This window comes from Lycorma delicatula, chromosome 5 (assembly GCF_047948215.1).
Source record: "Lycorma delicatula isolate Av1 chromosome 5, ASM4794821v1, whole genome shotgun sequence".
Lineage (NCBI taxonomy): Eukaryota > Metazoa > Arthropoda > Insecta > Hemiptera > Fulgoridae > Lycorma > Lycorma delicatula.
The window spans coordinates 156,205,801-156,233,330 of NC_134459.1; the positions used below are offsets into that span (position 1 = coordinate 156,205,801).

The 27,530-nt window shown below is 31.0% G+C and overlaps 1 pseudogene; it reads left to right on the forward strand.

Moving 5' to 3' along the window:
* The window catches only part of LOC142325774 (triacylglycerol hydrolase DDHD2-like), a 42,483-nt pseudogene extending 18,259 nt beyond the window's left edge, over positions 1 to 24,224 (forward strand).
* Positions 24,225 to 27,530: the final 3,306 nt, after the last annotated feature.

Here is a 27,530-nt window from a genome sequence, read left to right on the forward strand (position 1 = left end):
CGTTACTTTTATCTTCATATATTTGGGTCAAAATTCAATTTTATATTACTGTATTTTGAATTCTGTTGTCTACGAGCATTAATAAGCATAGAAATCTCTTTGTACTTATGAAGGTCTTCGTTAGTCTGTTCTTTTTTAAAAAGCAATTTGTATAAACCATTTGTGCCTTGTAATTTTGTGTGTCTGATTTTCAAATTGCCTTCAAAGTGAATTCTGAACATTGTCAGTCTTATTTTTCACAACACTTACAGTATCAGGCAGGTATAACCAAGCAGTTATAGCAAGGTGTTTGTGGAGGGAAGTAGATGTATAGCTATAAGTAGAGGAAAAACTGCCTTGCTAGAATGGCTCTGCTATAATCCCTAGCCAGTCTGCCATCAAAATTATTCTTCACCTATGCCTCAGCCTGCAGCTTTCCTGTTGGTCATAAGCACCTCTTCTATTGTAGCAGGTGAACTATACTGTCCTGGTGATAACATAAGTCTTTTAGATGTAAGTGTAACCCTATTAAGCTCCAGCATTTCCACCTCTGTAATTCAGAAGGTAATGTAAATCGGTGGTACAGCCCTTCAGTTTGCATCCACTTCAATACTGAAGCATGTAAGGTTGTAAGTAAATACTTGCAACATCTTTGGCAGGTTCAGTCAATTATTTTCTTTTTTCTCATCATTCTAATTTGATAATCGTGCATGCATGTCATCCTCTTATTCATAATGCTTTTTGTTTTCGTTGCATGATATGGGTGGTCTATTGCAATTGCAGATTCAACTTCATTGTTAGGCTTACCCGGTTTGATTGTTTCACTAGTAGATATTTTGTTAACTAGTTTGGTGGTGAGTTTGGCAATATATTTAAACATTTTTGTTTATATCTGTTCTCTTTGACTCAAACCAAGATGGATGCATGGCTGCGCATGTTCTTTCTTTATGCTCTTTTGAATCTCTGTGATCTCCTCAGCATTTCATTCGTAATCTTCCATCATGGACATATATATCCTAGGAACACGCTTTGCAACAGTTTTCTCTTTATTTTAACGCTGAAGAATGCTATACATCTTAGCACATACTCCAACAACTCATGAGCTTTATTTTAACTCATAGCTTTATGAGCAACAACAATCAAAAGCACATCTTTTTATTGAATTTGCAAAGTTTTTTTTTTTTTTTATTACTAAAACACTCATGGTCACGGGACTAGTCCAAAGTATCGAACCAATCGATGTCATGAATGATATTTTTGTAAACATCGGTTATAATATGATACATTAAACTATCCGTATCAGTCATTAGAAGCTTATGTTATGACCGTACTTTTCCACCATGTAATCATAATAGAATTGGTACAATCTCTTTACTAATGTTCAGTACGAAAAACCCAATGTAGATCGGATAATTTAGAAATATTTCTGTTTTCTTCAGACTCATCTCCACAACCTCTGTGTTACAGATGTGCCAGGCCTTGACTCTCAGTTTCACTATAACCTATCCAATTTACATTTGTCAATCACCGATTGAGTCTATTTTATTTGTATATTTTTTAAGGATTTGCTGTACACCACAATGTTCATAAATTGAAAAGTCTTCAGACATTGTTACCAACCTCTGCTTGATGTGTTTTGTTAGTCAATGTACATAAGTATCCAAGGAGATTGGAAAAATTCTAGAATTTTATGTATCTTTGAAATTTTTAGTCCAAGTCTTACGTAAAGTTTTAGGTTCCTTAAACGAACAACATAATTTTTCTTGTTTTTCAATATTGGTAACAGTTTTTTTACAGGACTACAGAATAGTTTTCTCTTGTCTTCCATACGATGAAATCATATTGTGTCTTAAATAGAATGAAATCATATCATATTAGATTATAGTACTAGTATATAATTTTTTTTTTGAGATTAAGATTGATCTGAAGAGTGTAGGATGCACTGAATCAGCCTCTCACAATTAACGTTTAAATGTAACACCTTGAATATTAAAAACGTAAACATGTACATACTATGATATTTATACTCTTTGAAGTCTAAAACATTAGGTACTCTTCTTCTGTTCTTTGTTGGTAGCCAAACCCCTTTAATTTGGGTCTTACTGTATCGATTTTTTATTGCTGAACATTTAGCGTAGTGTAGTTGTGATGAGTTGTAATGTACAAAATTTAGTTTTAATTTCTAGGAAGAGTTAGTAACACTCGTGTTTTGATCATGTGGTATTTTATTATCTGCAGTTTAAATCTTACAATGAATCTGTTTCATAACTATCATTGCCATCAGCCAATTGTGTAAAATTTTTTGTTTCAGACAATTGTACAGGCTGTTGGAAATGAATTGAACAGATTGTATAAGTTGTTCAGAACTCGTAATCCCCAGTTTAATGGGGGTGTATCATTAGGTGGACACAGTCTAGAATCCTTGATACTTTTTGATATGTTGTGTAATCAAAAACCTGATGCTCCACAAACAACTAGTGAAGTTCTTCAAACTGACACACAGCAAACAAATAGTGAAGCAGTGGAAAGCGATAGTGAAAAGGTATAATTTTTTTTCCAAATTACAATTATTATATACAAATACTGGCAATAAGGTCTGTTGCAAGAAAAAATACAATCTGCACTAGAATACACAGTTTATTATATTTTCCCCTCATTCGATGCAATATATGCTGTATTCTTTGATAGAAAATGCATAACATGCAAGTGACTGTGGTTTATCTAAAGATCCTATTCTTTAGTTTCAGTTTTAAAATAGTCCTTCCTGTCTGAAGATGCATACTATTATTTCTTAATTAAATTTTTTTTTATTACTCATTAATTTACAATATTAATTTATATCTGCATTTTATGTTGTACTTTAGTTACACTGGAATATTTCTTTATTTTTTTCTGAATCCAGAAATAACTTGCTTTGCTCTGGCTTGTAGGCAGTTTGAACTTTTACATTGACAACACAACATGAAGCTGTTCATGGCTAAACACCAGTTCGGGAAGTAAATACCTACTTTCTCTACTGTTTGAGTTTGTTATTTATTGATTTGTCATTGCAATTCCAATTTTTTCAGGAAACTGTTATCAGTTGTAAACAGTTACTGTTGTAACTGTTTTTACCAAAAAATTTTGGTATATATAGGTGCAAGATCAATTCAGGGAATGGAAACCATTTCACCTGATGACAATTCAGTTATTACTTCCATAATAATCACATTCACTTGTAGTTCTTTTACTATTAACCTTGTTCCATTGCACAGACTTCATTCTATATTAAGATTACGTAAAAGCGTGATGACAGCTCCTACCTTTAATTATGGTTTGTGAACAGACATTCCTGAAGGAGTTTGCACATTTAGAAATTCTGCTAGGTAATATTCTTCAGTATTTTCTCTACTATCAGAATCAGTGAAGTTGGAACTTAAATATGTGCTTGCTAGTCCTAAAAAAATTCTCATTCTCATTGAAGTTGTTTACATCTGAAATTTTTTGGAAAGAATGGCTCTTTTTAGCTTTTTTTCATAACAATTTGAAACATTTAAGTTAACGCCATAAATATTTCTTTGGTTATATCTCTGTCAAATAAAATACAGGAAGATGTTTCTATAATATTCTCTGGTAAACCATCAATTGTTTCTTGTACCTTTTCCTGGACGAAACTTGTACTGGTTCTCCATCAAAATAACCCATGCGCTGTCAGCCTCTCATTTATACAAAGATTTTATCAATAACCGACAGCAGCATCAGGAGCCTGTAAGATGAACTAATAGTAGGATCCTTGTCTGCCTCCTTTAAACAGTAATTTAACAATCCCTTTCTCCTAACATACAGGGAAGCACCTGCCAGACAATTTATTAAATACCTGCGTGATAGTTCTCATACTTACCTCTAACAAGCGAACAAGGAGCTCTGCAGTTATCCCGTTAAAGTCCAGGGCCTTTACCCCTGCCTAAATTATAAATAGCCAGATGCACTTTGGCTTCAGCAATCTCCAAAGACAATGTACTCCTGAAAAATAGAGCAACCTCATGCTTCAACCACAGATGATATGTGGTCTCCCCCGTTTCATTGTCAGGCAGCAAATTGTTTGTCTGCATAAAATTTCAGAACATCTGATATTACACCATGCCGAGTCAAGAGAGCAGACTGAAGAACATCCTTTCTAAATCTATATCCTAAAACCTTATACACAGCACCCCTTATCCATTCTCTCTTGTTCACTAACAAACAAAGGAACACCAGGAATCCCTCTTTGCTGTGTAGACCTTATGAAAATAATGAGATTTTCGATCTCTATATTCTGCAACCAGGACTATCTGCCATTCCAGATCACCTTTATGCTGAGATGCTCTCCATAAATGACTGACAGCCTGTTTCGGACCTGTTAATTCTCTGTTCCACCATGAGGCAATCCTCTCTCGACCTGAAATTCAGGGAATCAAATTATTCAGCAGCAACAATAAAACCTGCTACCAACCTAACTGCCAGGTCCTCTAAAGCTAACATATACAGACTACGATCAAGAACACAAAGTTTAAGTAAAATTACCTACCTCAAGGGTTCAGATTTTTGGTAATTTCTTTCAGTAGTCAATCAGCTGCAGTTAAAGCAAAACCGGGGAGCCATTATAGCTTTATCCCAAATTGCTGCTTTACTAGATCGAATTAATTCTGGATCAAAAGAATCAAACTTAATATTTGTAGTTGAGGTTTCAGTTAAAGTGGGTACTCATTTGAACTTATTGAAATATGTTTTCCACCTTAGTACATTAGCAGCGATTCCCATTGATGCAACAGGTAAAGTTGTATTTTGTTCTCCACAAATAGTATTATATGGAGGTTTCGTATAAGTAAGTGTTTCACTGTCTCCAACACAATCGATAAAAACATCTCTCTGGAAGTTTTTGATTGGTGGTGGTTATCAGCATAATAGTTAAAAACCCTACTTTTTGTTCGGGGTTGTTTATTTGCCATTTCAGAAGCTATTAGTTTTTCTAAAGCTGTAATTCCTTTTAATGTTAAGTACTGGCATTGTTTACTATTTAGTGTATGGCCATTTTTATGTCTGTTTGCAAAATTTTCTGAAAAGTGGTGTTTATATTTTTCAAACAACTGTTTTGTATTAGGTGGTAATGCAAAAATAAGAATATAGGTGAATAAATTTCTTAGTTGTCATGGTATGCTACAAACTACTGCCTCGTCTTAAGATTTTTTTCGAGCTTTTATCATTTTTTATTGCAGATTTCTGCAAACTATCGCATAGAACATCATTGATTCTTCTTCAGTCTTGAAAACTTGTAGCCCCAGATATATGGAGCAGCAGTAGCCTTAAACAATATCTTTCAAGATCAGAGCCAAGGTTGATGAATGCATTCTTCCTATTACATCATCCCCATCACGTTTTCATGAATGCCATTCCCTTTTTACATGATTGCCCAAAAAGGAATGCAATGTATTTATTAGGGTGTATGCATGTATGTTTGTTCCATCGTAGCAACTCAATAGCTGAACCAATTTAAATGTATGACCCTGTGATGGAATCCTTAAATTACTGAGTGTCATAGGCTGTATAAATATATATATATGTAAATAAATTTAAAAATTTTGAAAAGAATAGTGTACTACATACAAATACTATATACAAAATTATCACCCGCACACTGTAATTATCCTATATTAAAGAGCAATGTTTGCAATGTTTTTTTTTTTGACAGTCATGTTTTTTAATATTTATATCTTTTTTCCTTGATTAAATAAAAAATGCTTTAGGTTCCACTAATGAAATGGATTGTACATCTTCATTATTCATATTCAACTTGAACCATGCTGTAAGCATTGTGTATCTTTGAGCACTTTAAATTATTGTGCTGGGATCATTGTTTAAATTATCTGGATGGAAAACAATTTTTGTTCATAAGGAAGATGAAGCAGTAATTTAACAAAAGTGTGCGATTGCTAGTCCATATCATAACCAAATATTTGCTTCTGTTTGTTCCCTTGATGATATGAAGGATAACCATTTTTGTTAGCCATTATTTCATTCAGGGTGAATTAGGCTTGCTTTCACCACATGGTCCATGAACCCATCAGTTTTACAGAAACTCCATGTAAAGCTGGAAATTTCTATGGGTTTGAAAGTTCTGCTGATACAAACCGATCTATTTTCTTTGTTAGTTTTGGTTTATTTTCTTTCATAATTAAAAGGATGTGGGCATGAAGTAGCCGTCGTCTTTTTTTTTTAGATTCAATTACATGGACTCTGGTTACATCACATATCCAAAAATCTTTTCTTTTTTTTATATCGCTGATCAGTAAGTGATGCACTGATAAAGCATGCTATCAGTTCTAGTTGAAGACACGCTACTAAATCAGGACAATGTTCTACTACTGATTGACCATTCACATTTTCCGAGATTTCTTTCTATTTTGGATTATACATTATGGTAACAAAATATATCAGGCTTATCATAATTTTTAACTACTGCCATTGCATTTTAATAGTGCTGAATCTTATTTCATACAATACCTTGAAATGCTGATGACATTGAAAGTTTTTCTAGGAAGCAAATCTTCGTTATTCTTACCATTCTGGGTTTCAACCATGAGACCCTTGTACTTCTTGATGCTAAGGTGAGATTGATTCTGTCTTATGTAATTCATCTGTTGCCTCAATTTTTATGTAGGCGTCAAAAATGTACTGTTGCATAAACTTTCCTGGATTCAAAAACGGATTGAATTCATTACAAATTGAAAGGTGGTTCTGATAGTGATTTAACTGGGTTACTCTTAACCAGACTGGATTTCCAGTCTGTAACTGTAAATAAAAAATTATTTTTGTGTGTTTTGCAGTGGGATGTCAATTCTCCTACTCTGATCTCCTTATGAGAATAAAAGCACACCATGTGCTCTAAATTTGGATTAAGAATGTTGATTCTTTCTGTTTTTCTGGTTTCGGTGCTTGAACTTGCATGGTAACAAAACATCACGGTGGGGAGGTGGAGTATAATTGAGCATTTTTGCACTGCTTACCATTGTCAGGTGCTGTTCTCCAGTGTGGTGATATATTGCTTCATTAATTCTAAAACAGTAAGGTCCATAACCTGGTAGAGCGAGTCATTTTTGCTCCCATCTAAGCAAATGCCAGAGAATTTTTTATTGAAATAATATTTTCCATAAAGTTTTTGAAAACTCAGGTTTATTTTTCATGAGTTGTTGAATTAATGAGGAAATAAAGATATGGTTCAGTTTAACTTCTTTAGATTAACACATAGAATACATTCTATCTTATATAGAATGTATTTTCTTAAAATGTATTCATTTACACAAGAAAATTCATTTACAAGAAAATGTTTTACACTATAAAACTGACAGATGTGATTAAGACATGAGTGTCTACCTACTTTATTTTCATCATTATGTCATTTAGGGCTTTGTGCCTAACATTTAATTTTTTTATCTAGATTACATTTTACTTTTTAGCAGTTTTTCATTAATTCACAATGACTGACCCTGTTTTCCATTTTTGTTGTTTTTTTGGGTGGCCAAGACTCAAACTACCACAAGGGAACTCAGTTGCAGAAGATCCGCATCATTATTAAGGAATTATTAAGATTCTCAGGCCACAGAGATAGGGGATCTCTGTGGCCTGAGAATCTTAAATAGAGCCATTCCCAATTGTTGAGTAAACTTCTAAAGTCTGATAAAAAATTCAAAACTGAAATTGTGGAAAAATGTTTCTGCTGAACACAATCTCTACATTACCGGCATATTCACCATTAATAGACAAGACTTAAATAATCTGGGGAATTCTCTACGGAATGTTGGTAAATTAAAAGCTAAATGAAAGCTTAACCTAGAATAAAAACTAAATATTCATTCCAATTGTTAATCACTTCATGAATGATTTGAGATCAATTCATTACAGCACGATTAAGAATTGTATAGAAAAAAAGAAATACACCTGACTAAGCATTTTCCAACGATTGGTCGTATAGTTGGTGGAGTCGTAATACATGTCAGCCTACAACAAAAAAAATTACAAAATGTAGGCTGAATAAAATAAAAAACCATTTATGTTAGGAACTCTAGAGCTGTTAAATACTTTAAGTATTGTACACTGTTAATCACATGTACTATTAAAAAGGTTTAATTAGTTCTGGAAAGAACTGAGTAAATAAAAAAAATTCAAACCCTTAGCAAGAAACTGACAAACAACTCAACTTAGCTGAAACAGCACTGCACGGCTTCAATGTTGGCTGGAGCTGCTGTTGCAAACAGGGCGTAGTAAGACCATACGACCATGTCTTCGCAGTTTGGGTAAAGTACTCTGCATTAAATCATACTACAGACAGTTTTCCAAACTTTAAAAAAACATTTTGACAATGTTTTTGTTTTTTATGTTTGAACATCATTTTTCTCTAGTTTTCTGTGTCGTAGAATCAAGGTCCCAAGTCAATATCTCTTAAGGTTAAAGACTTAAGAAGTTTTCCAAGTATTCTTAGAAAGTTTCCAGAGAAATTGAACTTTTAGATTTTTGCAATTCTACTTGTGAAAAGCTTTCAAATTATAGCAAAACCTTTAAAATCGGTCCAGTAGAACTGTCAAAAAGATTACCTTGGACAATTATTATAATTGATACTCTGTGTTCTGTAATTCTGTATTGCCATAATAGATAAAGATTTTGCAAATTCATAGATCTGCAGTCTCATGTGCTGATTTTTTCATTGTTCTACTTCTTGAATTGTCCTCCTCTTCTTCATTAACAAATTTGCAACTTTAATGTGTAAGGAGTTTTATTAGCATTTTTACTGCCATCAAAAGTGTCATTTTTTTGTCCATGCTATGTATTATCAAGGTATCAAGTGATTATTAAATTTCTGTTGCTAAACTGTCCTTAAAATTTCAAAAAAAGATACTGAGGTTTTATAAATGTAATCTGTTACATTAGTGTCACTCTATGTAATTGTTCATTCCCAAAGATGGTACTGCATCTTTGCAGTACTGTATATCAGTCACCTGTATTTTCCAGAGGTTAGATTCCCTCTTTCTTATGACTACTTGCATTTCTTTTTTATGTAATTCTCTATATTATTAATTGAATTAGCTACATCTGTTGAAAGGAAATTGAAATATCCCTTCAACTTTAACATATTCACATAAAAAATTGTATGATGTTTCAACAATCCGGATTATTTAAAACCTAAAGCATTTCCTTAATATGAATGCTAGAGTGAATTTAATTTCATTTAAATTAAGAAGAATTTGTAAAAATTTAGATTGTATCACAGAATCAGTCATTACAATTTGTGGTTTTCTTAAGTCCTTGTAACTCATTTGGTTGTACCAGTTGAATGGAAAAATAATAGCTTCTGGTTTGTACACAAACATAGTTTTCTGGCCTTTTCAAAATAAAATTAAAAAAATTACAAACATTAGATACTATTTTTCCAATCAGAATGATTTGAAATTAGTAAAGAAGGCAGCTAAAAGTAAAAGTATTTGACTGCAGTATTTAGAAAACGAGTAGTAAATTGTAAAATTCCATAAACACATAGTGGATCAACACTCATAAAATACTTATGTAATTATAAAATTTAAGAAATATCTTTTAATCAAATAAACATGAAATTAATAACAGAAATAGAAACATATAAGTAAATGCTAAAAATCTATTTTTCATCAGTAGTGGAAGCCAGGTAGTAAATACTTAAAAGTTAAAAAACAGTAGAAATTTGTGAGAGTTCAGTCATATGAATTGCTGTCAAGTTAAAATAAGCTAATTGTTGTTCTTAGTACAATTTTAAAATAGACAAGTATTTAATATAAGTTTAATATAGTTTTGTTGTAGGTATGATCTAATCCATTTCATTTATTGAGGTGACTTTTTTCAGACGGAGACTAATGAAGTAGAAATTAAGGAAATTAAAAAAAATCAGTTGAATCGTGGTTTGAGTTACGTTGCAACTGGTACTGATGGAACCGGTCAGCCTTTCATTTCGTACCCACAGCTGGACTTCCATCCAAAAGCCTTTTTTGCACTTGGTTCACCTATTGGTAATATTTTCTTACCATTAATTTTTTGATAATACTCTTATAAGTTATGAAATGGGAATGTATGTATATTAGGTTCTACAACCAAACTATTGTACATATGTTAATCACCAGTCACTCTCAAAATTTGCATAATGACTTAAAAAACTTTATATGCCAGGTGTATTGTATCATTCTAAAATGAGGAATATTTCTGAGGAGTGAAGTAAATATCATTGCCTCTTCATTGAGCCAAACTTACTGCTTTACATTAGTATCCCAGTATCCAGCCAATCGAATTCAGTTAAGATACAGTTCAATAAGTGAATTTCAACTGCATTCACCATGGGAACTAGTTACACAATAACATATTGACCACTTTGCTAATAAAAATATTAAATGAAATTTAAACCACCAAAACACAATAAATAGGTAAGTTAAACTTACCATATTAATTCCTAGCATCAATTTTTGCAGGATCCCTGATCTTCAGTTGTATTTAATTCTATAATTACAATAAAATAAATTTTTATAATTTGTGAATTTTGAATTTGTATTTAGATATTTCCAATTTGTATGTGTGTATATATAGAAGCATGTTCACAGTTCGTCATTGTCTAGGATATTGAGACATTAACAATGTAAAAATTCTTATAAATATAATTATTCTAAAAACATACAAAGAAAAAATAATGATGATGGTGATGATGATGACAATAAATAAGTATGACCTACAGAATACTAATTCAAATAAAAGACAAGATTTATATGATGTTATATGATGTCAGTTAAATTATAAATGCCAAATACAGTCCAGTTTACTAAACACATTTTAATGACTGATAGAAACTAATATTGCAGTAACAAGATAACAGTAGAAAAGTCTAAAGTTCAAACAGTTCATTTCTGCAATTATTATTACTTTATACTTATAAAAGAACTACTCTACACTTTATGAATGAATAGAATACTGTCACTTTCACCACTGTTTACTAATAACTCACTGAATACTTCTTGTATTCACCCACTGTGCACACTGGAATACTCATGACGTATTCTTCACTCATTACCATACACTTACTGATACCATGTTATCACAGCTATGCTGAACACGGCCTCTCAGAACTACTGACCCTGTCCACTGTTCTGCAGCAATATTTATACCTTCAGGAGCAGTACCCGCCTTGTCCTGTTAATTGTTGTTAAAACAATTTTTATTTTCTGCACCTTAAGTTTTTCTATAAGTTCTTATTCCAGTTTGGTAATCCTTCTGGTCAAACAAGACCTTTTGGAGGTGTCATTGTATTTCAAATATCAAATTGTTAAATGGAGCTGTTATTTTAAGAACAGAATCCCTTTTAGTTCCTTCTAGATTCTTTTTTATTTTCCCTTTCATACTTCTTAATTGGAAAAAACCCGTTACCCTGGTCTGTTATACTTTTCTTTTCTTTTCTTTTTCCTGTTTAGCCTCCGGTAACTACCGTTTAGATAATACTTCAGAGAATGATATGTATGAGTGTGAATGAAGTGTAGTCTTGTACATTCTCAGTTTGACCATACCTGAGATGTGTGGTCAATTGAAACCCAACCACCAAAGAACACCGTTATCCACGATCTAGTATTCAAGTCCATGTAAAAATAGCTGGCTTTACTAGGACTTGAACGCTGGAACTCTCGACTTCCAAATCAGCTGATTTGGGAAGACGCATTCACCACTAGACCAACCTGGTGGGTCTGGTCTGTTATACTGGTTCTATATTTGTACACATACACACACCAGTTTCAGTTGGTAAGCACCTTATTGATTCCATGGTAAACAATCTGTCATGGTACTTTCAATACTATTATTTGTTTTGCCTATTTGAGACTAATTTTGCCTATTATTAATAGAATGTGACTGAAATTCAGCAAATTAAAAAGATTGAAAAAGGTTGACATCCTTGTAGAAACTGGTTCTGTCAGAGGATTTAATAGAAGATGATTCTAGCACTGCTAAAGTTTGTTTCTATTTTTATTATACAGTTGCATGTGCTCTAATACATGTTAATGTAAAATTAACAAACTTAAAATATTTGTCATATTGAGTCTGTATTTCTTTGTGTTTGCGATAATTTACATTCATCTTCTTTAAATTGTGTAAAAATAGATTTAGGATCTTTTTTTCTATCGTTTTCCTGTACTTTTTTAGAGTGTTTCAGTCTCTAAAATAAATGCTAAATTGAGAAGTCTGAATTCAATTTATTGCAAATATTTTGGAATTATTTTAAATTATTTTAAATCACTATTTAAAATAATCCTTTTTGGATTAGAATCCTTTTTGGGAGCCTTCTCGTGGTGGAAGCCTTAAAATAGTATATAATAACAGCACAAAAAGTCAATAAATGTAAATTTTACATCTGGCTAATGAGTAATACATGTCATTCATTTCAATGAACCTGTTAGATAATGACAATAATAATAATAATAATGTTTGCCTGAGTTTGTTTAACCATCAAATGATGAATTCTTAACAAGGAATTTTGTAATTTTAGATGAAAACAAAAAAAATTTCTTGTTGTTTTGTTTATTGAAATATCTAATTATTAAAATGCAACTTTCAAGTGTAAGGGGTTAATGATAGGTAGTATTGTCAATGATAAAATGTAAAATTAATGAATTTTTATATTTCAGGAATGTTTGTGACCGTTAGAGGTATTGATTCTTTGGGTGAAGATTTCCATCTTCCCACATGCCCAGCATTCTATATAATATTTTCCATCCTTTTGATCCTGTTGCATATAGAGTTGAAACACTTATATTACCGGAGCTAGTCAATGTTCAACCAGTTCTTATTCCACATCATAAAGGTCGAAAGCGAATGCATTTAGTAAGTTTTAGTATAAAACCATTACCAACAATTTTCTATTTATTTAGTAATTTGTTTATTTAAAGTTATGGCAAAACTGATCTAGCCCACCATAACATCTTCGAGTTTTGGTGTTTGATTTTTTACATTTTTAGCAAAACATAGAATTTTGCTTACCCAATCACAATCTTCATCTGGACTAGAATATCTAAAAATTGTTCGTTCCAAATGTGTTTGTGTATCTCACATTCTAAGAGTTAAATGTATATACCAGTCTTACTGGATTGTTGACATAATCTACTTCTGGGTCTGTAAAAGATCTTATAACTGCTTGACAAACACTAGTTAACTGTTTTAATGCTATTCTCCATTCCTCTTCATATTCTGTGGTAATCTCAAAGTATCATCCTATTTCCTCAATCAGCTGTTTTATTTATTTTAATCCTAGTCATCTAAAGTGTGTTTTGTCTTAGAACTACCACAGTTCTAGCTGTTATTTGTAGTAGTGAAATTTTATTGAAATGCGATTGTCTTAGTGCAGTAGTAGTCATGGACAATGTGTCATTCCATAATGTAAAAAGTGGATGTATCAGGTTGAAGACTGATATAATTTTATGGTTAAAGGGCAGAAATATTGTTTTTGACAAATTTAATTAGTTGATATAGTCAACACAAATCCCATTTCAAAAGATTTGTCATGGATGAAATTACCTGTGAAAAAGGTATATTGTTCTACGGTTCCTCCCTACCACTGCACATTAAATTTGATAGAAATTGTCTGGAACCAGATTAAAGGGTAATACAGTGTGTAATAACAAAACATGTAAAATAAAAGACATGGAAAAATTGTTAGAAGATATATATAGTGTGGGTATCGCTGACAATTGAAAAAAATTTAAAAACTCATTAAAAAGTAGAGAATTATTTTTGAGAAAAGATGTTATATTGGGGTGGCAGTTGAAAATAAGTTGATAAATTTGAAAACCGATCCATCCGATCTGTTTTCAGAATCTTCTTATGAACCTGATTTTGATGTAATTGTGGAGCTGGATTAAAAACTTCACTTTTACAGATAATTAACAGTAATATATTTACTGATTTTACAGAATAGTAAAATTATTGTTAATCCAATAAGAAACTAAACTACTATATATTAACACATTGAAGCTGAAGCCCGAAGACTTTCAGGCTGACTGTAATACGCTAATGTACAAAGCTCAAAACTTTCAGGATATTGAATTTAATTCTGTATAAAAGCTTTTGCAGCTTATTTTTGTGCCTAGGGTTTTGTAAACCATTCACTGAGTAGTTTTTATCACTGTACTCTAGCAAGGATTTTTGAAATTACAGAATGAAAACAAACTATTTGCACATTGAGATTATATATGTGTTGTTTACAGTCGAGTTTCGTTCATGAGGCATGTATTTTGCAGTTTACTGTAGTAAGTTTTTTCTTTGTTTGTTTATTGTGTTTTTGGTAGGTTTCAAGATTGATACTTCTTGTTTTGTAATAACAAAGACTCATGTAATTACTTATATTTTGTAATTACGCATGTTTTTTTTTCTTCTGTATTTTATTACCTACAACTGACTTTATGAATATTTTTGTTTAATAGGCCCTACTCCATGTAGACTTTTTTGTTGTTACTGTATGTAAATTTTTCTGTAATTATTTCATATTATTGTAAATTGACAGACGTATAATTGGAACCTGTGGAACCACTGTAAGGTATTACTTCATAGGATATGTTTGAATGTAAATGAAGTGTAGTCTTGTGCGCTAATGTTTGTGCCAGTTCTTGGTAAGATGTTCAAAAAGAAGATGTATCTTCACATAAACAAGAGGTTCATTTTGCAGGGTCTTTTGATGGAAAAGAACCAGTACAGGTTCATCCTGGAAAGGATACAGTGCTTAAGGTATTGAATTCTGTCTTCCAGTTCAGTGGATTATGTCCTGGGGATTTTCCAGTACTTTTAACAATCTATAGTGGCCATTTATCAATTACAGAAACAAGGGTGTACTGTAAGTGAATTGCAGGTATTGCAAAGCTACTTTAGACACCGAGATGTGCTGCTCCACGAGGGTGGCTATGAGGTTAGCAAGATGCTGTCCAAGGGATGTCCTCAGGGCAGGGTGTTAGGTCCTTTGTTGTGGGTGGTGGAGTTTGACTTTTTTGTGGCTGAGGTTGCCCAGGGGGTGTAGCATCAAAGGATGCTTGTGGAGGGAGATTGAACTCCGAGCCACCCAGGCTTGCAGGCTACTTGAGCTGTGGAATGACCGACATAAGATGACATTCAGCGCACGGAGAAGACCATGATGATGTTCCTCAAAGGCCATTTGGTGGTGAGGCAGCGAGCCTCACCACTGGCCTATACATTTTATATAGTATACATTTTATATTGGCCTCTGTAAGGCCAGTGTATAAAATATATTCAATAGTACCTCAGGGTGTTTCTTGATGAGAAATTGGAATTTAAGAGGCACTTCAATGCATCGTGTAGAAGGCATGTTAATGCCTTCTTTGGTATTCGACATGTGGTCAATCCTGACTGGGGGTCTTAACTTTAAGACCGTGAGTATCCTGTATAAGGGCATTTGCAAGGCAATTATGCTGTATGTGGTGCCTGTTTGGGTGGGTAGGTTAAAATTTAAAAGGGTATATCGGGTATATTAATAGGGCTCAATGCCTTATATTGTTAATGGTGATAGGAGGCTACTATACGATTTCATGGGAAACAATCTTGGTGATTGCAGGTGTGAAACCGATTGATTTGATTGTGTCAGAAAGTCAATAGCATTATGTTTGTAAGAAGTCTTCTGAGAAAGTTGGAGAGATTGAGCAGTTTGGCAGTGCTTTGTGGCAGGCCAGGTGGGATGAGACAGAGGTTGGGCATTATACATACGGTCTCTTTCCAGATGTTGTTGGTTTGCCTCTTGGGTACACTGAATTGTATGTGATGCAATTTCTTTCTAGGCATGGTGCCTTCGGGGACAGATGCAGAGATTCGGCTTGGTGGATTCAGGAATATGTCCACAGTGTGGATAGTTGGATGATGCCTACCATGTATTGTACGAATACTCTTAAGTACAAGTTAATACAGATGGAGACTATTTTTCAGCTTGATATTATTGGTTCGGCGTTGGATCTCCATGTAAATTGGAAGGACCAGGCCAAGTGGGCAATTGTAGAAAACTTTATAGTTTATTTAGCAAAAGAAATAGTTGCTGAAGGAATTTAGGATCCTGCTTGTCTTTTCCTTTCTTGTATTATTGTTGTTGTTGTTTTGATTTAAGTTTTTTGTTTTGTTTTGTGTTATTAAGTTTTTGATGTTTTTGTTTTCGTGTTTTTATTATGCATTAATGTTGCATGGTGGACTCAACTTTACCTATTTCGATAGGTAGTTCAGTTCGTTCGATGCATTCTGTCTTGTTTAAGACTTGTAAAAATTAGAATGGGTATATGCTCTACGGTAACTAATCCTGGATATCATTATATATATATTTCACCAATACAATTGTCTTCATACAATACTACCATAAATGTCTTTCCTCTCCATTCATTATTATAATATCTTCTTTTTGAATCTTATTACCCAAGCCTGATTTTTATGATTCTCATGTATATATATTTCAGAAATTTCTGTTCTTTTACTTTCTGCTTTTCCTATCCATGTTTCTCTGCCATAAAGTGCTACATTCCAGAGAAATATACAAAAAGCCTGTATATACTTAACCATGTATATGACAAAGGTATGATAAGTGTTTGTTAACAGTAAGATTTCATTATTGGTCATTGTTGGCATTGCGTGTATTATAAATTTTGTTAAAATAATGACAAGTAGATTTTTCTTTGGTTAAAATTGAGAAAAACATTATCTTTAGCGTAGATACAGGCTAATCTCAGTTGTAGTCCCTTTTTTTTAAAATTTATTTCATAGTATTTGGAAAATTACAAGCCTGACTGGGATTCATGGATAAAATATATTGTGATACCTTTTTCATTAAAGGTATACTATACTGTCATGCTGATAATTGAAGTATTTAATGGCTTATTTCCTCTATCTTTTTATTCACAGAATTAAAAGATACGATGGCACATGTTGGTGCAGCTATAAAACAAAGGCTAATGGAATCTATTCAGTCAACTTGGAACACTGTATACCAGTTGGCTATGTTCCATAAATCTGAAGATATTGGACAAGAAGTAGACAAGGTAATTTAAACGTAATTAATTCTAATGATTGTAAAAAAAACAAATTTACTAACCAAACCACTACATACACATTTACATATATAAAAAATCATTATTAAAATATATGTTTTTTAATTGTGTAACATTAATTATAGTTCTCTTTTTTATATTATTATTGTTCATTTCAGTAGTATTATTTAAAAAATGATATTAAATAGGTTTTTTACCATTGTGTTCACTTTCTAAAAAAAATGTTCATTGTAACAAATTTATTCATTAGCTACATTAAGTTTAAACTGTAAGTGACCTTGAATTCATTATTTTTCATTAAAAAAAAACTAGTTTTAAGAAAAGTAGTAGTAATGAAATATGATTTATATTGTAATTTGGACAAAAAAAAAACTTAGATAAAACCATTTTGTATATATATGTATATATATTTTTATATAGTATGATGTTCTTTTATTTATTCATTTTGTGTTAGTGTAATCTTTATTAGTAAAGAAAAGACTGTTGTGAACAATGAGTGAATTGTATAATAAAATTGAATTTTTGGCATTTCCTAAGAGCACCTTTATCCAGTAGTAGGCTTATTACAGTCCTTGGATATATTTAGCTACCACCTGACATGAAACAATTCTGAATAGGATTACAGGTTAATAATTTTCCACCAGATCACTTGTAACACTGAGTCCACACGTTCCTTCATTCTCTTCACGGACCAAGGAAGGTTTATAGATGCGTAGAACTTAAATTGTGAAAAAATTGACAAGGAAATGATAGACAGTAAAAGAAATCAATTTAGTTACATCACAAGAAAAATTAACCCACTCAGAGGTTAGTGCTTCATTGTCTATTTTACCCACCAACCTGTGGTAGGGTATTTTTACCTAAGATGAGTGCAACACATACCAATCAATAAATTTAATTTACAATTTTTTTTCCTTTACTGTAGATAAATATTTTATTTAAATAAATCATATTTTTATTAAATGTTTTACAGCATGTATTTTTTTAGGTGTTAGAAGATCAAATAATGAAGCAACAGTCATCTGATAATGGGGATGATGCCTGTTTGCAAGATAACAATCTTGAAGACTCAAATTTAGAATTGAGAGTTGGAGATCTTAATGGAGGACGTTGTATTGACTATGTATTGCAGGAAGCTCCCTTAGAGAGCTTTAATGAATATATATTTGCATTAAGCAGTCATGTTTGTTACTGGTAAGTTAATTATTCTTTATATAGGCCAACTAACTGGTATATAATACTACTTACATACTTATATCAAAATTATAAGAAAAATATTAATGTTTGTAAAATGTAAAACAAAATAATTTAACTACTATTATCGTGGTTCTAATATCTACATATATTTATAGGTAATAATTATTGCTAGCATTTTCACTTTGCAGAAAAAAACACAGTCAACTGAAAAATTACATAACTTTTTGTTCTACAATTTATTTACACAGAGGTTCAACATCATTTTTCTACATTGTCACCTCCATTGTCAATGCACTTTGCCCTGTGGAAAATTGACAACCTCTTAAAGCATCTTGATCAGCCCAAACAGATGCAAGTTAGAGGGAGCAGTATCTGGGCTGTAAGGAGGGTTCCAGTTCTTCAAAATTCAACTTGATGGTTTGAACAGTGTGGCAAGCTGTGTGTAGCCTGGTCATGCAATAATAATACTTTCTTTGACAATAGACCTCAGCATTTATTGCGAATTGCTGGCTTCAGCTTGTTTTCCAACAGTTCACTGTAACTCACATTTTGTAATCTTAGTTCCCTTTTCCATGAATTGTTCCAATGTAGGCCCTTTTGTGTCAAAAAATTATTAACATAACCTTTACCGCCATTTGTTCAATCTTGAATTTTTCCTCCATTGGTGATCCAGGGTGTTTCCACTCCACTCTGTCATTTCAATTCTGACTCATAGTGATGAACCCACATTTCATCACAGGTGGTGACTATTCTGCTCAAAAATATCTTGCCTTCCTTGTTGAAGCGATCGAGTAAGAATTGACAGATGTCAAAATGTTTGAGCTTGTGTTCTGCAGTAAGCTGTCTTCTACCCATCGCGCACAAATTTTACTAAAGCCAAGCCATCATGTTTGATTTGATAGGCAGAACTATGGATTGGTGTTCAAAGAAGACTACATCATTGATGGTAACTCGCCTATTCGTCAGAACCATCTCTCAAGCTTGTTGAATCTTGTCATCTGTGGTGGAGGTTGAAAAGTGAGCAGGACAATTGTCCTGCTCACTTTTCATGCATCACACTCATCCAGACACTTTTAAACCTCTCAATCCACGAAAAAACACATTTACTTGATAAACCATTCTCCCCATATTGTGATAAAGTCTACGATGAATTTCAGCCCCGTTCACACCTTTTGACCAGAGAAATCAGACCCCTGTTTGTTGTTCATCTTTGGTGCAAACTGCTAGCAGAGTGGACATGTTTACACTGTAAAAACCAGAAGGCAAATTATGCAATCGGGAACAAATTTTGCACACGTGACCGCAGTCGTACCAACTTTAATCACATATACACTGAAGGCAATATGACAACCTTAAAGGTGTGTTGTGGTGAAAGTATAGATCATTTTTTACTTGTCCTTGAAGTTATACTGTGCTACACAATATGTTATTAAACTGTTATGTATATAATAAAGTGTATTGTAAATAAACCTCCGGTTAGGGCTTACATAAAAATCAATTTCTGTAGCAACATGCACATAGTAGTTAGTAATATCACTTCCAGTAACTAGTCTAGAAATTCACTTCCTTTATACTGATATTGCTGAAGAAAAATCAATGCTGCTCCAATTCTTATTGTTTTGTGGGCTTTTATAAGTTGTTTCATACCCAAAAATTTGGTTTTTGTTGCTAACAAAAACCCAATCTGTCTGAACAACTCTGTAAAGAGTGGACTTGCAGATGTTCCTTTTGCTAGTAAAAAAACAAAACAGTTGATGCTACATACTTGCAATAATTGCCTCCATTATTTCAACACTTACTACTCAATTGATACAAAATGGCAACTGATTATATATATATATATATTTAAGCTTAGCAGATTTATATTGCTAACTACGTGCATGTTGAACATGCACATTAATATGAACATTTGCAAGTCCACTCTTTACGGAGTTGTTACAGACAGATTGGGTTTTTGTTGGCAACAAAATCCAAATTTTTGGGTAAGAAACAACTTATGCCCACAAAACAACAAGAATTGGAGTAGCATTGAATTTTCTTCAGCAGTATCAGTATAAAGGAAGTGAATTTCTAGACTAGTTACTGAAGTTAATTTGTAGAATTGTTACTGGGAACAAGACATGGATTCATTTCATCAGTATTGAATAAAAGAACAGTCTAAACAGTAATGCTTTTATACTCACCAAACAAGCCCAAAAATTCAAACAAATTAATTTTTAATTTAAGAACAATTTATTTTTTTAAGAACAAAAAAAATGTTGGTTACTGTGTTTTGAGACCATAAAGGAATTTTGTTGGCAGAATTTATGAAGCAGGTACAACAATAACCAGAGATGTTCATTGTGAAATGTAGACAAAGATTAGGAGAGAAGTACTGAATAAATTGCAAAGGATGCTAGCAAATGGGATCAATTTTTTGCCGGACAATGCACAGCCTCCATTGCTGTTAGCACTAAGAGGATACTAAATAAGTTAAAGTGACAGATTTTTTACCATCCTCCTTATAGCCCTGATTTGACAGTCTGATATTCTTCTTTTCACAAAATTGAAGAATTTGAGTCTACACAAATGAAAAAAGTTGAAGAAGTTGTCTACTCAACATTTCAAAAGTAACTATGAACCCACCCATTCATCGTTACTGACATAAGTGCTTGAATTTGGGTGAGCACTATGTTAAGAAATAATATAATTGTGTATGCAATTTTTATATATAGTAATTTTTCAATTTCTTTTATTTCTATTACTCGACTAGAAGTTAATTTATAAATAGCCCTCATAAGCAAAAGTATGCTAATCAGGCCAAATTTTGTATGTTGGGTTTTTACAGATCCTGACATTTCATTACCATCTAGCCAAAATAAAAACACAACTTTAGCATTAAAAATTCTAAAAGGATGTATGCATGGGTCTGTGCTCTCCAGACTGGCGTTCGGTGTCTGTCTTTTATCTCCAGATTTGATGAATCAATTTGGATGAAATTTGGCATCATGATTTCTGAACATAGGGTGTTGATGTGTACTTAATTTCATTTCATTTATTTTGTACTTTAAATTTGGTCACAATTAATCAAGGGGGCTGGTCGATATAGACCTTATGGGTCTCATTTTACATTTAAAAATTTTATTCATAGGATAGTTAAGTTGTAACTCAAAAGTCACATTCTTGTACTGTTTGGAACACATTAGTATGTCACTTTGGTTATGTATTTATAAAAATAATAAACATTTTTTAAAATTAAAAATATATTTTAATTGTTTAGTTTTAGTTGATGGCATTACAAAGTATATGTTATTGTCATTAATCAGTAGTGTTATTTTCATATGCTACTAACATTTAATATTAAAAGACGTTTAATTACACTTAACAATGTACATTTTAACATTTTGAAAGCAAAATATTTATTCATTTTTTCAAACTATGGTTGATAAGAGCTTTAGAGCTGTTGTGCTTTCAGTAATTGACTAGTTTACTCAGTATCTTTTGATTTTAAATAGAAGAAGGTTTTTTATTTATTTATTTTTTTTTTTTTTTTGTAGGGAATCGGAAGACACAATGTTGATGATGTTAAAAGAAATATATGCATCTACAGGAATTACACCAGATAATCAAGTACCCCAACAGATTCTGCCATTTGATATGAATGACAAGGTAGATAATCCCCTACCTGAAATGCACCAACAATATATACCCCTTACAGCATCCAGTCAGCCAGTTGGTATGGATCTGACTGCTCCTCCATCTGATAGCTTTGCTGTTGGACCTCCTCCCACTACAGGGTTCAGAAGAAATTAATTTTTTTTTTTCAAAAATAAATACATGTTAGAAATATATATGTATATATATTAATGGTATCGCAATTACAATCAAACTATTAATGGATTTTATTGACAGTAATTATATTCATTCATTATCTGCTATACCTAAGTACCTAAAAATAATAAATATTAAAAGTTTATTTTTATCTTCACGGAATATAAAGGAAAATTGTGCATAAAAAATGTTTTTGTAGATATATTAATGTTACATTACATAATTAATACATTTGTAGTTGAATAAACTTCAATAGCAGTATCTTTTGCATCTATATAAACTTAAATATCAGTAGTTTGTGCATATAATATTTTGTTGAATACTGTAAAAAGCATATCCACTGTTATATTTTTTTATGTATATTTGACTTGTAAAATAAGAGCATGACAAAAAATAAATATATTTACAATATAATAGTGCAGTGTTTTTGTAGTTATGTTTGTTATTTATTGTTTGTAGTTTTGTTTGTTATTTTCTCTAAGTTACATTAATTACATATTTTTTCCAGTTATATATCTTTTGTATCGATCATAAAATAAAATCTTAAATTGTCAATTTAAATCGTTTTTTTCCTTCTTAGGAATTTAATTGCCATTTTATTACTATTTACATTCATATATTCTTATATCATTGTAGAATATATAAATATAATATGTATAGAATATTCAGTTTCATTGTTCTTCTTATAATGTTGATCGAGAGTAGATTTTTCTCACAGAAAATGAAATTCTCCCCTACTTCCCAATTTTCCCCTTCTGTTAATTCCATTCCTGGTTTTAATGCTTATATATAGTCTTTAATTTGATATATTATAATTGTATTACAGTCATACTATATTATATATTCACCACAATAATACATATAAGAGAAATAATTATTTCTTAAAAAATAAAAATACACAAAAGTTGTAACACAGCATCAAAATTATGTTAGACCATTAGCTTAAAAAAATAATTAAAAACAACCCTGCCAAAACCTAAAACGACTACTGCAGTTCATATGTGACAAAATGTTTTTAACATTAATGCTATATTATAAAAATATTTATACTGAACTAATTTCAAGTAACAAAAAAATTAATTCAATTTGTGATGTCAAAATTTAAAAATTGTCAAAATAAATCAATTCATTTACTATTGTCAATAGTTTTATTTTATTTATTATCTTTAAAATTAATTTTACTAGCTAAGACTATTAGCTGTTTCTGCAAATTGTAGGGATGCAACTGTATACTGTTGACTATAACCTTAAAAATATTTTTATATAAACAAATAAAAAAGTTCTAAAACAGAATTGTTGATTGTAATTAACTGTGAAAAACTAAACCTCTAATCTTACTGTATTATACAGCATGTATTATAATGTAAACCTCATAAATGATGGAAATCATTTGATACCCATCTCCAAAGGTTCTTTTCCACTAAATCATATTTTTTATGTATTTTACAAGTACATACTGGGGTACCTGTCAACCAATGAATTTGATAAGTGACAGCTAACAGTCGGTACTCTTCCTAGATGTTTATTCTCTACCTCTTTGAAATTGAACAATTTTATGTAAAAACAGACACATTTCACCTAATAGCAGGGAACTTTCACAAGAACCTGTCTGAAAACTTATTAGGTATTACAAACACTCAAACATATAAAGTGCCCAAAGATCAAGTAAAAACAGGATCTGGCTTCAATCTATCTACTGAACATTCAAAATGTAAGTAGATTTTACATTTATTCTAGTCAGGGAATAAATAAAAAATACTATTGTGTAAGTTACAAACATGCTCTGATGAACAAAGGTAACAAATGACAACAATTTTCATAGGAATAAACTAAAGATGTTTAAAAATTCATTTTAAAATAATTTTAAACATATCACCAAAATATATTTATAGTTCTGGATGAATTCTCATAAATTGCTGTAACATAATGCAGGAAATCTAAAAAGCAATAACCATGGAATTTTAGGAATTATGAAGTTGTTTGCTGTAATTTTAGGCTGTAAATATTTTTACTAACAGTGTAAGTGAATGTACTGAGTTAATTTGTATTATATTTATTTTCTAGATGTAGATAATGTACTTGTACTTTTAATTTTTACTTTATATACAGCTATGTATAAAGCAAATAATAGTACATAAAATTGTAATAGAGATTTATATATATATATATATATATATATATATAGTTTTACTTTAAATTTATATATATATTGGTTTTAATTTTAGTTTTAGTTTTGCTATGTGTTAGTATTAAATTTACACATCTGTACATAGATTATTTATAATACAAATACATGTGATCATGAGCATTAAATTTTATGCATACCCTCAGATAAGCATACAAAACTATTACTAAATTAAAATGTAATAATTTTATAAACAAATTACTTTATTAGTATAAATGTTATTGTTGTTTATGAATTAAATACTTTAATGGTAATGGTAGAGGAGAACCTTTACTCGAAAACATGAAATGAGTTAAGTTTGATTGTAAACTAAGTAAGTAAATTTATGTACGTACATTATTTATACAACATTTTGTATAATTGTAGAATAAATTAGATAATGTTAAATTTTTCATGTAGTTTTTATACATATGTTAATTTATATTTTATGTATATAAATGGGGTGATTATTTGGCCTACAGTGAAGAATTTGTAAAACAAATATCAATAATGTGTAATATAAAAACTTTCTAATATAACCGTTCAGAAAGCAGTTATTTATATTATTTGCAGGTTAAGTTATATTTCTTTATGAATTTTTTAATCCTATAAAGCTAATGTTTTGCAGGAATTACGTTAAGGCTTCACCAGGCTTTTATTTGAAATTTGAGTAATTAATTGCCAAAGAGTAAATTTTTATAAAATATTAATATTAATAGAATATAAGAGTAGAATATTAATTATTTTCCGATATTAATTATATATTTGTTAACAAACTAATACAATAACAGAATTTTATTATTGGACAAATAAAGCGTGCAAATATAGCACAGTTAGTGTTTTGATTTTCCTATATTTTTGATAGGAACATTGAAAATCAAAATATTAAAAAACAGAAGCAAGGGTAGCAGATTTGATAAGGCCACTCCCTTTTAAGTTCATAATGAAATCTTTTACATAGCCAAAACAGATTAAAATTTGTTGTAAAATTTTTTTATCATTACAAATTTTTTCATATTTTTCTTGAAGGGTTTTATATAATTTACATTTTTCATACAGGAGGGTCACTATGATTTCATGAGTGAAGTACACATTTCAATAAGTTAATAAATCCATTTTTATTTAGAATGTGATAAAAGCAGTGCTGTCAGCAACATACATAGTTTGAACAATATATACCGTACATCCATAACAGTGAATACATTACTAGGAGAAACCGTCTCGTAAAATGTGATGGACTTACTAGAAGTCGCAACTGTTGATATATGTTTGATTCTATTTTTATATAATTTAATTTTGTGCCAAGTTAGTTAACTTACAAATTAAACAAATGTGTCTTGGATTTTTATACTGAGCAGAGAAAGGTGGATGAGCCCATCAGTTATCAAGAAGGGGTGGAAGGAAAATGTATTATTTAAAAACATAAAACGTATGAATACAATGCATTAGCATTCTAGGATTATAGCTCTAATATAATTTAATGTGATTTCATCATTTTGTAATTATTGGGCAAGTAATAATTTAACTGCTATGTTCTTGTTCAAATATTTTTCTTATTTATGATTAACATTTTTACTTAAAATATTGTGTTGCTAATATTTCTGTAAATTGAATAAAGTTATTTTTTTATTTTATTTCTTTTTTTACATCTCACCTAATGCATAGTGCCTCTTCCACACTCATATATTAACTTGTGTGTTGTCACATGATGACAGTAAGTTATTTAATGTAAATTTTTTTTAAACATTTTATTTAATTATAAATGGTGCTAGGTTTGTTTATCACAAAATACGGAATGCTTTTGTAATGCTTATTTGCTGGGAAAGGAAAACTGTGGTAGCTTATACTTATGAAGAGATTGCAGGATAACATAAAATACCTGAAAAATTGAAAGGAAGTAATTAAGACTAATATATCTTTTAAATGCTTTTTATTGAAGCCAATTTATTAATCAATTATTCAAAATTAATTGGAGGATTCTTAATTCAATTTAAATTAATTAATTAATCCCAAATTCAGCTTATATTTTTCTCAGTATTATCCACCAAAATTTCTATGAATCTGTGAATGAAATTTAAATTAAATCATATGATAAAATGGGATACTGCATCAGTGACCAATTTAATTGCAGTATCAACTTATATAATTAACTTTTAGTAACAACTTAAATAATTCAGCTTATATATTTTTTTTATAATGGTAGGTTATGTCACCCACCTTGGATTTCCCCCTCCCATCTGCCAGAAGCCAATAGGATTGCAGGCTCTGCTCAATGCCATCCTGGATTTCCCATTTTCCATGTGGGAAATTCCCTTTACCCTTGCAGGTTCACCAACCTAATTATTGTTTTAGCACATTAAATGTTAATTATTCAAATATTTCAAAGGTTGGTAGTACTGGATTGTCAGCTGTTGTTGTCGCTACTTAGTCTGGAGAATCACCAGCTGTTGTCAACTAAGTAGTGACATCACAGGTTAGTGGGAAATTTAAATAAGTAATATTGAAGGTATAAAAAATTATCTGATTAGGTCTTGAACTTGGTCGCCGAGTAAGTGTGTAGATGATGTGTTAAGCCTAACAGCCATGCCTCACCCAGGTCATCTATGTGAATTTTTTCTATAAAAGTCAGTAAAAAAATCTTTAAATAAAATTAAACATAAATAATAATAATAAAATAAAATATATAATTAAAAAATAATACTAGAATTAAATTAAAAATATATGAATTAATAAACATTTTTCTTAAGAAATATAAATAAGATATAGATGTAATCGAAGATGATTCAAATCTTTGTGACTGGGAGCTGACTATGTTCCACTCAAGGCCCATCTACCTGGAGTTCACATTGTTAAATGTTTCAAAAACTCCAAATATCTCAAAAACGATCAGTTCTAGCACTTAGAAAAAATTTGTTGACCCTGTTTTGAACTCTTTTCATCCGGTTTCCTTCTACTGGAAACATCAGGGTGCCCCCTCTTTTGCTGTTTTAGGGTTACTGTTAAAATATATCCTCAACCATTTGTCCAATTTTCACGAATCAATCGAGGTATGTGTTAATGAAGCTATTTTATAAACTATCCATGCTTTATATGTGTTATATAAAACCGTTATTTATATCTTCGGAATGGTATGACTAATTTAGAAAGATCAAATGGATTCTTAATCTGTATCAGCTAAGGAATAGTACTGTTTAAACTAGCCATGCTTCGCACAGGTCACAAATATATTTCTATATATATTGATAACTGTTTGTGTTTTAAAAATTCAAATGACATTGTAATCTGTACAA